We start from the raw sequence: 13951 nt of genomic DNA on the forward strand, positions 1-13951 counted from the left end.
TCGTAACCCATTGATCTCGCGATAACTTTCATCACCACTCGAGAACGACTCGTCGTATCGTTTGTCCACAGTGAAAACTTTACAACCGCGTGCGAAGAATTTTATTAGCACGATAACATTACAAACCCTACGACTGGACTTGTCGCATTTTTGCTCCTAAACTGGAATCACGCGACGATACGACCACCGAGAGACTACTATATTGCAAATTGATATCTCTCGGTATCGTCGGGAAGCGTCGTAGTCTCGATACGAGCGAGAAAGTGGAAAGAGTCGTCTGTTTAAAAATTTCCGGGACAATTACGATGGAGAACGAAGAAACCGAGGTGAAACTGTTCTATCGAGGAAATCTCTCTAAATTGGTTGGGCGTGTAATTTTGTTCGGATAATTTAAATGGTACGACTAGATCGGGGACGTTTCGATTTATCAATCGAGAGACTCGAGCAGATGTTTTTTTTTAAATTGAGGAATAGCGTATACTTGCATCTTTTGCATTCGAGTTTTCTCGACAGCACTTCGATCGACGCACTGTGTATCAACATTGTCGTACACAATCTCCGTCGACACTTCTTATGCAAATATTTAAATTAAGAAGTTATTCGAATGTTCCCGAAGAGGGCTCTGAAGGTGAGCCGTAACGTCGCGGTAAAGTAGTAAACTTTCGTCCGATTTGCTCTCAAGATCATCAAGGAGTTGTTTTATATTCCTAATCCTATTCGTATTATCTTTCAATCTCGTGCTCACCCCTCTCTACACGCCGTTGGGCGCGAAAGTGTGTCGAGCTCTTTCGTCACAGCCGCCCAGATCTCTTCCACCCCATTATGACACTTTCCCCTCAAGATCGAGTTCAACTCGAGGAATAAAAAGAAATCTGTTTCGATGGGATCGAGCGAATACAAGGAACGTGAAACCACCGATGCTTGTTCAAATTCTTCAAAAATTTAATTTACATTCTTGTTATTCCGTTCGACCTAATTACTACCTTATGTTCGTTACGAATAAAAATAAACATCTAGGTTACGAGTACGGCTCGCTAAAGTTGACATAGTTGATACTTGTTCAACGCAACAAGTTGACAAGCTAATACTTGATCGGTACACGATCGAGCAACAAATATTCTAATGGACGAGTCGTGCACAGCACGAAATAATTTTATGCACACGACACGAACGAACTATACCGCGAGAAAAATCATGGAAGCTCACGCATAGAATTAATAATTTAAATACATATTTTACCAGTCGAATCCGGTCGTGCGCGATACACGCTCGTTCTCTCGTACATAAATTTACACTAACTCGTATTTTTAACCGCGTTCGGTCCGGTTTAAGATAAAATTTCACTGCTGTACTCTGCTTCGCGTTGAACTTGCGACGAGAAGCACCGAAGCAATTTTACACGCGTATTATTACGCACGGGTTAAAAATAAGTGGCTATAAAAAATTATGCGAAGAGGGAGATACCTACGATTTATAATTCCAATGTCGCCCGACGCACGGCGTCTCTGATACGTCGTGGAAAAAATCAATCCGGTAACTTTCTACAACAGACCTTGTGCGTAAAAAGGTCGACGTTGTAATTGTATTCCATTTCTTTCTCAAAGCGCAACAATACCGTTCTTTTGCACGGATTCGTTCCATTGGTATCTCAATCTTAATCTCGTAATTTTCCTCCGAAACCTGAACGCTTTGAGCAAAAAAATGGATTATACGAACAGATTGCGTGCCAAGCCTATTTCACGAAAGTATCACCGCGGGATTCAACGTAACCGCGTCTTTGATCCTAGCACCAAAGTTTCGTAAATAACTACCAAGTACACGTAGCTGCACGCTCTCTTGTCGTGCGGTCACAGATTGATAATTTCGAACCAGGTGCAACCACCTTGTTCGCGAGGAACCATCACCTTCGTTTCGTTTGCACCTCGAACGACACGTATGTACATATTTTCGGTCAATAATACACTGGTCGTTCGCGCACGAATGACGCGACGCACAATGTGTTAAACCCAGCTGTATTGTAAATTATAGCAATTGATATTCGGGATATTCGTTAATCAGTTACACGTACGAGTTGTTTCGTCATCTATGAAACAATGGGCGGTACGCGTTGTTGGTTGTTGCTCGATAATAATTACGAAACTATAACGCGTGCCTGGCTCGGACCTCAAGGGGTCGCGTCCGATTCGACGTTTACGCGGGAGACGTTAAATAGGATGCTATTGTAGAATTCGTCCGTAGATCGCCGAAAAGATTCGTCTCGACGTTTTGCATTGTGCATTTTCGAGCTCTTCGTTTCTGGGTCAGGAGAAAAAGAAAAGAGAAGAAGAAAAAAAAGAGAAGAAAAAAAAAGGTGGGAGAAGAATAACACGAAGATGTTGAATTTAGGTCAAATTCATTGTTGTCCGGCTGCTTCAGGAATACTGTTCCAACGATGCGTTCGTTTGACAAACGAATGTATCGCGAACGGTCTATTTATTTAGCGAGCAACGTTTCGGGAATTATTGCACGTGTACTTAATGTACACGCGGGTGCATTTAATTACCGAATGTTCCTGAATTTATTATATACACCGGGCACGATATCGTTTCGTGCCAACGGAGACAGCGACGTCGCAATGCGCGCCGGCACTTTCCTAAATTTTAGAGATAGAGGCCGTTGAGTTAACCATCCTCGCCCACGGGATCAAGCAGCCCCGCGTTAGGAAGTTATAAGTCTTTAAAGTTTAATTTTAAGTTGAACTCTCCGGTGGAAAGTTAGCTCGGTTCCAGCTTACTTATACTTCTGCGGTCAAGTCCTGAAACCTTAAGAACTTCCGAGATTTTACAATAAACTCCGAATGGTTTATATCGCGGGAGCCGTAGAGCCAAGAAGATCCGTATACATATGTATGCGCTTTCTTCGCGGGATTCGTGACCTTTATTTACGTTTCGGTTTGCTAGAAATTTGTACTTTAACCGGACGAGATTGCTATTCGTGCGATTTACATTCCATTTCGTTGGGAGACGGGAGGATATAATAAAATCTGAATTAAGGAAAGATTTACGGTGTCTCGCGGTGGAAGCGTTAACCTTAGCATTTATTCGACGGGAGAAGCCACCGAAATAATTGTGCCACGAACGTTCTCCAGTCTTCTACGTGTTGTACTCCCACACCCAATGACGTATTTATTGGCGAACGATACGTATCGCGACAGATTCGAGGGAATCGACAAAATCTGTCGGAGCGTTAAACAAATGAAATCGTGAATCGAAACAAGACCGAATCTGAATTATAAGGGGATCTTTTTGATGGACAATTTCGAATTCGGATCTCGTACTTGACATTAAATTTTCAAATTTCTATCGATCGAATATCGTACACGTATAATATCAAGAACAATTGATTTAACTTGGTATTAATTGGTATTAAGTGGCAAAATTCCACGGTTCTTTCGTTTCGAGACATTTAGAGGTTTGTACACCAACGACAATTGTATCGATCCAACAGTTATTTTATTGTATTTCGTTGAACTCTGTACCGCAAGAGCCACGGTAAGCTTTTTAGATACTTCGCATCGATAATTATCGAGACAAAGCTTCCGTGAAAAATGTACAGAGACGCGATAATCGATAGAACATGACAGAAGAGGCGTATAAGAGATCGTGTTGTTGCATGTTACAGAGTAATTCTAGCAACGGAAATTATTGCTGCGTGTAGAGATAATACATTCGCGACACTTTAAAGTATGCGTAGATTCGAAAAAGAGATCCGACATAACAAAATACTCGTGTGAACGCATCGATCTTGGTTTCGGATCTACCTCGAAAAAAATAATCAAGCTCAAAGAAAAATGTTTAATTTCGCTGCACAAAGTTCCGAACACGTTTCGCGTAAAAATCCCTCCTACTCGAGAAACAATTTTGTTTCTTGTCTATAAAGAAATTTTCTTGCTTATTAAGAAATAACCGGTATAACACGTAACTCGGGTAATCGAAACGTTGTACTTCTCGTCGATAAGAAAGAAAAACTGAATCGAAGAATAGTATACAAGTACACGCTCGTTGTTAGCTGCAATTTCGATTATTTCATTCGTCGATACGACGACGAACTCGTCTTCGATTTCGCGAAATCGTCCCGTCGTTGGATCGTACTCTTCGATAGTGGTGGAAGATTCCGAGGAAACGAAGAGAAAAATAATAAATACCGAACGGAACAGATTCCCCTTGTCGTAAAAGGAAAGCTGAAAATCCCAGGGTGCAGGGTTACTAACCCCCAGTCTCCGCCACTGTTTCCACCCCGTGGCCGATCGGGGGTGGTGGACACGGCGCGGCACAGCGCGGCACGGCGCGGGGGTGACGATTTTGCTTCGGCCCGAGTCGTCGCGACGCTAGCGCCGCGCCGGAGGCTCCAGTCCGAGCCCAGCATCACTCGTGGTGGTTTCGCGCGCGCATCCCCCGCCAAGGTGCAACTACTTTTCGAGGCAAGAGGAGAAGATTCCGTCCGTGGCGATTTCGTTCGCGTTTTCGCCGCGACAACTCGTCAACGTAACGACCACCGTGACGTCGCGACGCGGTTCACCCCGTACGATTATCGTTTCTCATCGAATCGCGTTCGTGATATGATCGCGCGACGACGGAACCGTCCGGCGAACGCGTGCTCCGTCAACGTGCGAGAATCGTCGCCGGCGATGTGAACAGTTTGAGAAACGATGGGAAAATTTGGCGAACACGGTCCAACAACGAGGTACGCACAATCGCAATCGCGATCACCGGCGGACTGGCGCGCGTTCCCTCTCACCAACCTCGAAGCGTGCCGAATGGGGAACGGGACCGATCGTCCTTTGATTTAGAGAGTTTCCCGTGGGAGAAGAGTTCCAGTTCGTCGTTCGAACTCCACGAACAAGAGTTCCGCGTTTACCATTCGTTCGTTCTTGTCACGCGCGCTCAGTTCACCGAGAATCGTTTCCATTCTCGAAAGACACACCGTGATCGTCAGTGCTTCGCAGAGAAGTGTTTTCCCCGCTGGTCACCGTGCACGCGAAGAGGAGACAGTGATCGGTCGTTGAACGCGCGACCGTGGTCGTTCGTACCACGAAACCAGTTACCCGTGATTCTTCCAACGGTGACAGTGAGTGTCGTGCATTGAAACATAACCGCGGAACGTATCGATGGAAACTGGTGCACGGATCGGAGGTACGATCGGAACCTGGCGAACGCTCAGCCGCTAGAACGACACCGAGCGGACTGTTCTCCGTATTGCGCGTGGAACGATCTCGAGTATTCATTCGGAGCGGCTGGTTTCGTACGCGAGGAGCACCGCCGCGTAATCGCGGCAGTGAACGCGCGTCGCGACGCGAGGCGACGCGGTGTTACCCCCGAGCGAAGGGTGCATCATGCTCGGTTGCTCGAAAGCGCCACTCGAAGTTGGAGATCCGTGGCATCGATCCGCCGATCGGCGATAAATACGCGGTTCGTTTGTGCTCGAGGAAAATCGGTGAATACGGTATGTGAGCGAGAGAGAGAGAGAGCGTGGGATATATATATAGAGAGAGAGAGAGGAAGAGAGAGGATCGAAGGGACACCGGCGAGAAGAAGGAGCAAAGTGGAACGAAATTAGAGGCGCGAGTCCAAGTGCGAACGATTTCTCAATCGGATATTTCTCAATCGTGGCGATCGACTATCGGTGGTCCGATAACGGAGAAACGCCACGTTCGGTTTTTCCCGCTCTCGGATTCGTTTCGAGTGTTGGCTCCGCGCGGGGAGTTCTCCTTGGGCGATAATCGCGAGTAGTCGAGGAGAAGTTATCGGCGATCGACGCGAGGAAAACGCGCGCAGGATAGCTTCTTTGCTCGCTCGTTCGCGTGTAAGTTCGACGCGTTACGTTCGCGCCGCCTCGTCCCGTCACCGTTGCGTCCCGAAACGCATATCCATCGTTACGCGGACTGTGAAAGTGCGTGCTGATTACGGCCGATATCGAGGAGATCGATCGGGCCGCGAGGAGTGGCCGCGAGAGTTCCTCGAGAGTGATAAATAAAAGGTGTGTCCCTCTTGCTTGCTCGCAGACCCCACGAGAGAACCAAGAAGCGCGTTCCACGAAAGTCGGACGTTTCTCGTTCGACCGCGAGCTCGTCGCTTCGTATACGTGCCATTTATTTTCTCGTTCTCCAACGCGTGGTACGCAGTGTTTCGCGTCAAAGGCGATTCTCGTTCGACTCTCTCTCCTCCCTACACCCGCCGATTACCGTGTACGCGGCCGCAAGACGCAGGAGAACCGATCTACTTGGAGGTGAGTTTCGAACCACTTTTGCGGCCGGTGTTTTCCCTTTTCTCCTCCGACGCGGCCGCTTTTGCCGCTTCGTCGACGATCCCCGGCCACGGGGAAATCTCGTTTTCGGAGGAGAGCGTAATCACGCCCCGTGTTTGCGAATCTCGGGGATCGTCGGCGTACGATCGACCGTTTGTTCGTTATTCAACGATCTCGCGTACCCCGGGTACGTAAATTGTTTCAGATCGATGCGTCTCGCCGAATGGAAACCTCGATGTTACGGAATCGCGATCACTCGACGATACGGATTATCCACTTGTCGATACGGTGGAAGAGTCGCGACGAACTCGATGTTTTCGTACAAGATCCTTCGTTATAAATAGTACATTCACCATCGTCGAGATCCCTCTCCGCGTACTCTCGAAAAGTTTGCCGAGCAAACTTTTAACTTTCCCCCAGATTTTGCCCCGAACGAGCCCATTTCCAGGAGGCGCTGACACGCGTACGTTGTCCCTGCGTAAATTTCCTCGAGCGTTCGCCATACTTAACTCGAATCACGCTCTTCTGAATCGAAACCAAATTCAATCTCGCTGACCCGATTCGACCGCTCCAATTTCATATCGTCGGAACGTGTTCCACGTACTTTTTAAATTCTTCTTGTTCGCACACGTCGCTCGTGCTGTTGTTACGATGCACAGAAGACGGCTAAATATTCACTTGTTCGATTAATAATTGATAAATTCACTTTCGAGCTGACGATTCAAAGCGGGAACAAACGACGAAGAAAAATTCTTGTCGATTGTACGAGGTGAGAGACAAATAATCATCGGGCTTCTGCACTTCGGTCGGATTGAAATGTGCCATTGTAAAACTCGTGGCTCGAGTTTTACATTGGTACAGTTATTAGTCGTTTCGAGTGAAAGAAAGATCGGTCGTGGAAGGAATCGCGAGTCGTATCGAGTCGAAGGTTTATTCGAACACTGTCCCTATTCTACTCTTGGTACCGTATTCGCGAGGCTGGTTTTCCATTCGCCCTAGAATACTTTGAACATCGGGAGCACCTTTTTATTTTTCTTCCGTATACTTTTACAACGATGAACGTCGTTCGGTGCAATTTCGATAACAACGGCGGTCCACTTTGCTCTTGATTTGTTTCGTATCTTCGAGCATCGATCCCTTTGAACTTTTAAACCTTAATTGTACGATTTATCGGACGTAAGGACTGTTTTAGGGTATTCTTTGTTCTCTTTCGATATCGTTGTCATCGTTCATCGTAGACCGAGAAATTTATCGTGCAATGACTCGTACAACTATTGTACAATCGATACGACTATTCGAACGATAATTGTAACGTTCGTGGCTTGTTGCACAACACGTCGTACAACGCTGTTATTAAAGCTAGTTCACTGCGGATTTGTTCAACGGTAGGTTGCAATGTGTGTTTAGTGGACAATCGGAAACATTCCGTGTACGATTTCAGCTTTGAAACCGAAGCATCCAAACGCAAGTATTTCTTCTTAAAGTCGAATGCAACATTTTTCGGTAGGATTCGTCGAACGACAGGTCGTTACGTATGTGAGGAAAAAATGACGTACGAGAAACAAATGCAACTAACGTTGCGTCTCGTCGCGTCGATTCGACGTATGATAAATCGGTTACGTCTACAGCTTCTGTTACAGACACTATGGACGCAACGATTTGTTCCATAATATTATTTTTTATCGACGATATAACCAGCTTTAAATGTGTAAAATAGTGGGACCGACGATGGTCGATCGAATTACTTCGCGAAAAATCGTTACGTCCGTGGTTCATTTTAAACGGAATTTGCGATGCAGTGTTACACTGCATCGATCTCGATAATGTATCTTCAAACATGATTCATGAATACATCAGATTTCATGCGTCGTTTGGTCGGCGACCACCGTTTCGTGTAAAGTTACAAAACGAACCAATCGCGAATACAGGGGAGTGAATTTGTACGCAGAACAATATTTAAATTCAGTGACGAGTATAAAAATAATTGATAAGTGTATATTAAGTGGCCATAAAAATGCATACGTGTGTTTGCGCGTGTGTACGTATTTTCATCGTATCCTTTTACTGATATATATTTCTTTCTACGAATTAATTTCTAATATCGGTAAATTATTCAAAATTGTATCCAGTACGATTATTCGATTTAACGATTAAATGGTTAGAAGACCAATCAGAATTATATTTTTTTCTACTTTTTCTTCACAGTTTTATTATATTTGCAACAACACTGACCCGTGCCCATTAATTGCAAGAAATAGTGTTCGTTGCATCTACCCACGAGCAAAAAACTTTGAAAATGGAAGTTGCGGAATACACAATTCGTACACTTAAGGTTCTGTACAAGTTTCTTGCATTAGCAAATTTATTTATCTTCTTTTTCCAACATAAATGTGACAAGTTCATTTCCTATTACAAATTTAAGTAGAATTTCCATTCTCTGCTACGATTATTGCTTAAGATAATGTTTTGGGCGCAGCGGTTACGATTGTTCTCTGTGGATTTCTAAGATTTCTTAATTTCTATGTGCATTTCTACATTTTACATTACGCCGACAACTTTTTCTAGAAAATAATAACATCGCACATTGAAATTTCAATATCGTTCGATCGATTTGATTATTTTCTGTATACGTTAGCTTATGACAAAACAAATAAAAAATCATACACGCGTTTCAACATCAATAAAATAGTCGGAGAATGGACATTTTATTATTAAAATACCGAGAAATTTGGTCCATTCTCGTCCCTTACTACTAAATCAGGTGAATGACAGGAGGATATACAAAAGACAATATTTCTCGAGAACAGATTGATTAAGTGGCAGTTGTAAACGAGGTCATTAATTATGAGAAGTTTGGTGTAATCCCTCGATTCTAAATTTTAGAATAGGTTTTTGAATTTCAGTTGCTTCGAACTCGGTATATCGCAACAGAATACCATAGTAACGCGACAATAATTATTATTCCACAAACGTTCAATAGTCTTTACCGACCGATTGATATTAACGTCTCCGCTTCGTACTTCTTGGACTCCCTCTGGCACGCAAGTTAATATCTGAAAATAAACTAGCGTTTGAAATAAAAACAAAGAACACGATGAAATATTCGCATGTTTCTAAAACGTGCACATCTAGTTGAGTAACGACGTAGAAACAATGCCAAAGATCGAACGAAACGCGATCTCTAAGATCGCAACGAAGGAGAATAGATTTTGGTAATCGAGAAGCAATAGCGAGGACGCTTTGCAGAGTCTTTGTGAAAATTTCATTTGTTCCTCTAGTTTCGGTAAACTTTATCGATATCCAGTGTCTCGATAAGTCTTCGAAGAAGGTTTTCATGGACGTTATTAGTTTCCATAGACAATGCCGTGTTAAATTTCGATACTTGGATTACTTTTCCCTCGTATGCGTTACCTCGCGATTTACGAACTCTTGTGACACGAAGGACACGCGATACGCGTTGGATAAGAAATTGCGTTTGTTTACTTCGAGGCAAACATAAGAAGTTAAACGAAGCGTCCGAAAACGCTGGAAACTCGTGTGTTTCGATACGGCTCGCGTGTATCTACGTTGCCAAATGAATCGAATCGCGTTCCCGATGAAATGATTCACGAATATTTAATACGGTTGGCTCGGCTCGCCGTCATATGGAAAACTTATCGAAACGGTAACCCCGCCGCCTGGTTTTCGAATGCAAATACATCGGGCCGGGCCACGCGCCGTTAAAATGTTTGCGATATTTTACGAGCACGAGCCGAGCAAACCGAATCGATCGACTAAACAGCGTGTAATGTGTCGCGAAAACGATTAAAAAATATTTACGTACAATTCACCGTGTTTCGGATTAATTTGCGAAATACTTGACCGGATAGTAATTTTGTTTCTTTCAAAAAACGTTAGAAACGCGCTCGGTGTAGCTCCGCCTGTATCCACCGAGCGATCGTTTTGTGCTTTTGGCACGGCCTCCGTTTTCTGCGCAAAATCCTAACAAATCTTTGGGAACGAGCCCGATGCCGTGGAAAATCGCCAATGAACTCGTCGCGAAAGAACGTCGACTCTGGAATCGCGTAGCATTCTCTGCCTCTTAGCTCTGGGAGGCTAACCGCAATTCAGGTTCTAAGTACACCAGTTTCGGTGAAACTTGACCGTGTCGCTAAAAATGGATAAACATTGAATAAAACCGTTGACGGTGACCTCTTCGTATCGTTGTTACTATCATCGTTATCATAAACGGGACTCTAAATAATTTTACGAGTCACTTACTTCCACGAATGAAACTTCAAAGTAGGGTGATTCGAGCATTTATTTTCACGAAACCAAACAACGCAACGTTCTTGGATGAAATAAATTTATATTCTTCTTTTCTAAACTCTGAATACGATCACTGTATGTTATATACGTAATACATCTTAGGTCCTGTGTTTGTATATTTTTCGAACACGATTCAAGCATCGAAACAGTTTATTCATTCAACGACCTCTACGCGATATCGTTCACCTTCTCGCGCGATATTCCGTGAGGATAATTTGTAGCGAATATCTCTACTCAATTCTGTGACTCTAAAAAGGAATCTTCTAACGACTAGCTACGAACAATCACTTTTTACTAGGCATTATCTCTCGTTGCAATGGACATCGAACATTATCGTGTTCGTTCGAAACGACGATTCGATCTTCGTGGAAACGATTCGATGACAACCGTGCGGATGATTTTTTTTTCCAGTGGTTGTACGTTAGAATGCACGTCATAATTCTCAGTTTACCGGCTCAACGTTAGCCGGGGGATTTATTGGACAAATACACGCTCGATGAAATTACTCGCGAGTCATCGAGAATTGAATCCGACCGGAAGGAGGACGGACGACACCCGAAGACAGAAACTCGAGCATAATGGGCGAATCTTGCGCAAAACTGAAATGATTGATGGAGGAACGAAGAGAAACTCTGGCTGGGGGATTGTGGGGGGTGGGGGGTGGCGAAGGAAACAGCTCGAGGAAACAAAAGGGTGAGAGGAAGTAGTTATGCTTGTGTACAGAGTAGGTCGACACCCAGGACGCTCTCGAACGCAGTTAACTCGAATGCTTCCAATAATAGTGATAGTATACCGGAGAGTCATCAACCGGCTGCTCCTGTTAATGAGTTTTCCAGCCTTTCCTGCTGACAGATATTTGTCATCGTTCGACTCGAACGAAGCAATTTCTGCCACGACCCCCCTCGTTTCACCCCCAAGACGACGAGAACGGTCTGCGAGATCTTATCGGTAAATAACTGGACGAGAAATAACGATGTGCGGAACCGGTTGCGCCGGGTACACGATAAACAGTAACTAGAATTTTTAACGACCGGGCGTATAAACAGCAAGCAGAAACGATTTACCAAAGGGATACGCTCGTTCGGATTTGAATGTCGTCTTGAATTTAAATACGTGGCGGCTGGCTCGAGTTCCGGTCGCTTAAATCGTAATCCGCTCGTACATGTTACGATTTCCTTATAAAACCCAGTTCCGCAAAGGTATCGCTGTTCACCGTGGATTTCTCTCGATGGACGCGAACCTTCCGAACGGACGATTACCGTTGTTTATTCAGCCATAGCCGATCGGAATGGATATTTCTCAAATGGTTCTTTCGGTACGCGTATGTTTATCTCGAGATCGAGGTCAACCGACGGTGGATTGTTTTACAGAAAGGAAAGGAACGTTTCGCGGGGTAAGAAATTTCTTTGCGAGAAATAACGCGAAGGAGAAGATTAAGAACGTGACGTGTAAGAGAGGAAGATAACGCGGCGCGCTGGTCGCGTGCATTACAAATGCAAATTTAAATTTAAACGAAAGGGGAATTAACTTTTTACATTTAACGCGAAAAACTGAATTTAATGGTATAAACTACTTTTTAGTCGAAAGAGTACAATATAAACTGATCGGAAAGAGAATTCCGTCCAAGTTATTTTACGATGTGCCTCGAGGGTTCATTTGGAGTTAACGGAACAAAGTCTGCTAAAAGTGGTCAGAAATGGGGTACTTTCGTGTCTAGGCTCATTACTGCATTATTCTCAAGTCCTCTTCTTATTTTTCTTTCTTCGACTACTTCCATCGCGGACGAGATTACGTTTACAACATATTATTATACTTTTAGTACCGCGGACTTCTCCCTCCGAAACTTATTATAATATTACTACGATTGTCCTGTGTGCCCGTTTTTTGTCCATCGTCTTTTATCGTAATCAAGATTAGGTTTACAGCCGTGTACAGTTGAACCTCTTGTTTTCTCATCTAATCTTATTATTATCATTATTTTATTTCCTACTTACCTTTGTTCCTCAACGTTTATTTCGGGTTTACGATCGAGCGCGAATAAACCTGACCCTTGAATCGCAATCGAGACAAAATTAAAGTACACGACATCGAAACGAGTACCTTGTAATTGCTACGATGAAAATCTATGATGTTTCGATCTTTGCGCGTATATTCCCAAAGAAAAATTATGCATCTATAAATTGTAGATAATTACGAAAAATTGTAACAACGACGAAAAGAAGAAGAGGCGAAACGTTATTTTAGAATCTTTTGGATCGTTTACCCCTTTTGACTAAAACGATGAATTGAAGTTTTGTGATGAAAGATGTCGCACGTTTTATCTCGTAATGCGACGATAGTACGTTCTATATTCTACAGTTTACCAATAACTGCTAAATACCTACTTTGCAAGATTATGCGTCGTTTTGCGTCTCCTTAACGACGACGTACAATAGTGCCTGAGAGAATGCTCGGGGATCGAGACCGAACACGAGCTACATATTCGAGGTCACCCTTGTTCGTTTCTGAGCGTTTAAGGAATCTCGTATCAACATAGATCATCAAGTACGTCTCCTAGAGTGAATTCAAACCAAACGAACGTTTCTTTCTCCTTACGAAAAAGACGAATAAATATTCTTAGACATTTTATACGTTTAATAAAATACACCGATAGGTACACCAGAAGTCAGTTTCGAGCTTGTATCGTTTATACTTTATGAGAAATAATTTTTTACTTCCACACAGTTGAGTCTAAATACGTAATACGACCTGCAATCGCAAAATTAAATATCATATTTCGTTCGCAGTAATATCGAAATGACTCTCGATCGAAAGGGTTAATTTAATCATTTTTTTTCAAGATTCGCTCGATACGAATACTTGGAACCTTTAATTAAACAAGAGATGTTTCCGTGAAAAGTTTCCATAGTTCTCTATACTTGGCGATCCCCCTCGCTGTATCCACGGTTCGTTGAAGTATAATTTTTGAGAACAGCTATTGTTTCCGCGATAACATTCGCTTCCCGGTTCGTCGTTGGGCGACTTTAATTCGAATTTGCGCGTTTCGGGTTGCCGGTAGTCGCGTGGCAGCGGTCCAGGATCGCGGTGAATTCTCAAAAGTCCGTGGCCGTGTTCTCGAAACTTTCCCGCGTTTACCGAAAACTTTTCCCTCCCAGCCTTTATTCGTGGAAAACCGGTCTTAAAATTTCTCTCGAGGCCGCACGGCTGATCTTGATATACTCCCGCGTTAAATTTGAACCGCGCGGCCATTCCCACCACCGATCGTCTCACTTTGCAATTATTCTATTTCGAGGCCGAGGCTTCCATCGGATAAGCGGTATCTACGCCGGTGATCTAGGAACGAACGTTATCAACGTGGAAT

The 13951-nt window shown here is 43.8% G+C and overlaps 1 protein-coding gene across 4 annotated transcripts in view; it reads left to right on the forward strand.

The window, feature by feature from the left end:
- Positions 1-4447: 4447 nt before the first annotated feature.
- LOC143153220 (zwei Ig domain protein zig-8) overlaps positions 4448-13951 on the forward strand; it is a 279158-nt gene continuing 269654 nt past the window's right edge. For 2 of the 4 annotated variants that reach the window (XM_076324176.1, XM_076324178.1), the window contains exon 1: positions 4448-5447. The gene's annotated coding sequence lies outside the window, so the exon portion shown is untranslated. Of the gene's footprint in view, positions 5448-6025; positions 6265-13951 lie in introns of those variants that run through there. The other 2 variants (XM_076324180.1, XM_076324179.1) reach the window with 2 other exon arrangements.

This window comes from Ptiloglossa arizonensis, chromosome 12 (assembly GCF_051014685.1).
Source record: "Ptiloglossa arizonensis isolate GNS036 chromosome 12, iyPtiAriz1_principal, whole genome shotgun sequence".
NCBI classification, from domain to species: Eukaryota; Metazoa; Arthropoda; class Insecta; order Hymenoptera; family Colletidae; genus Ptiloglossa; species Ptiloglossa arizonensis.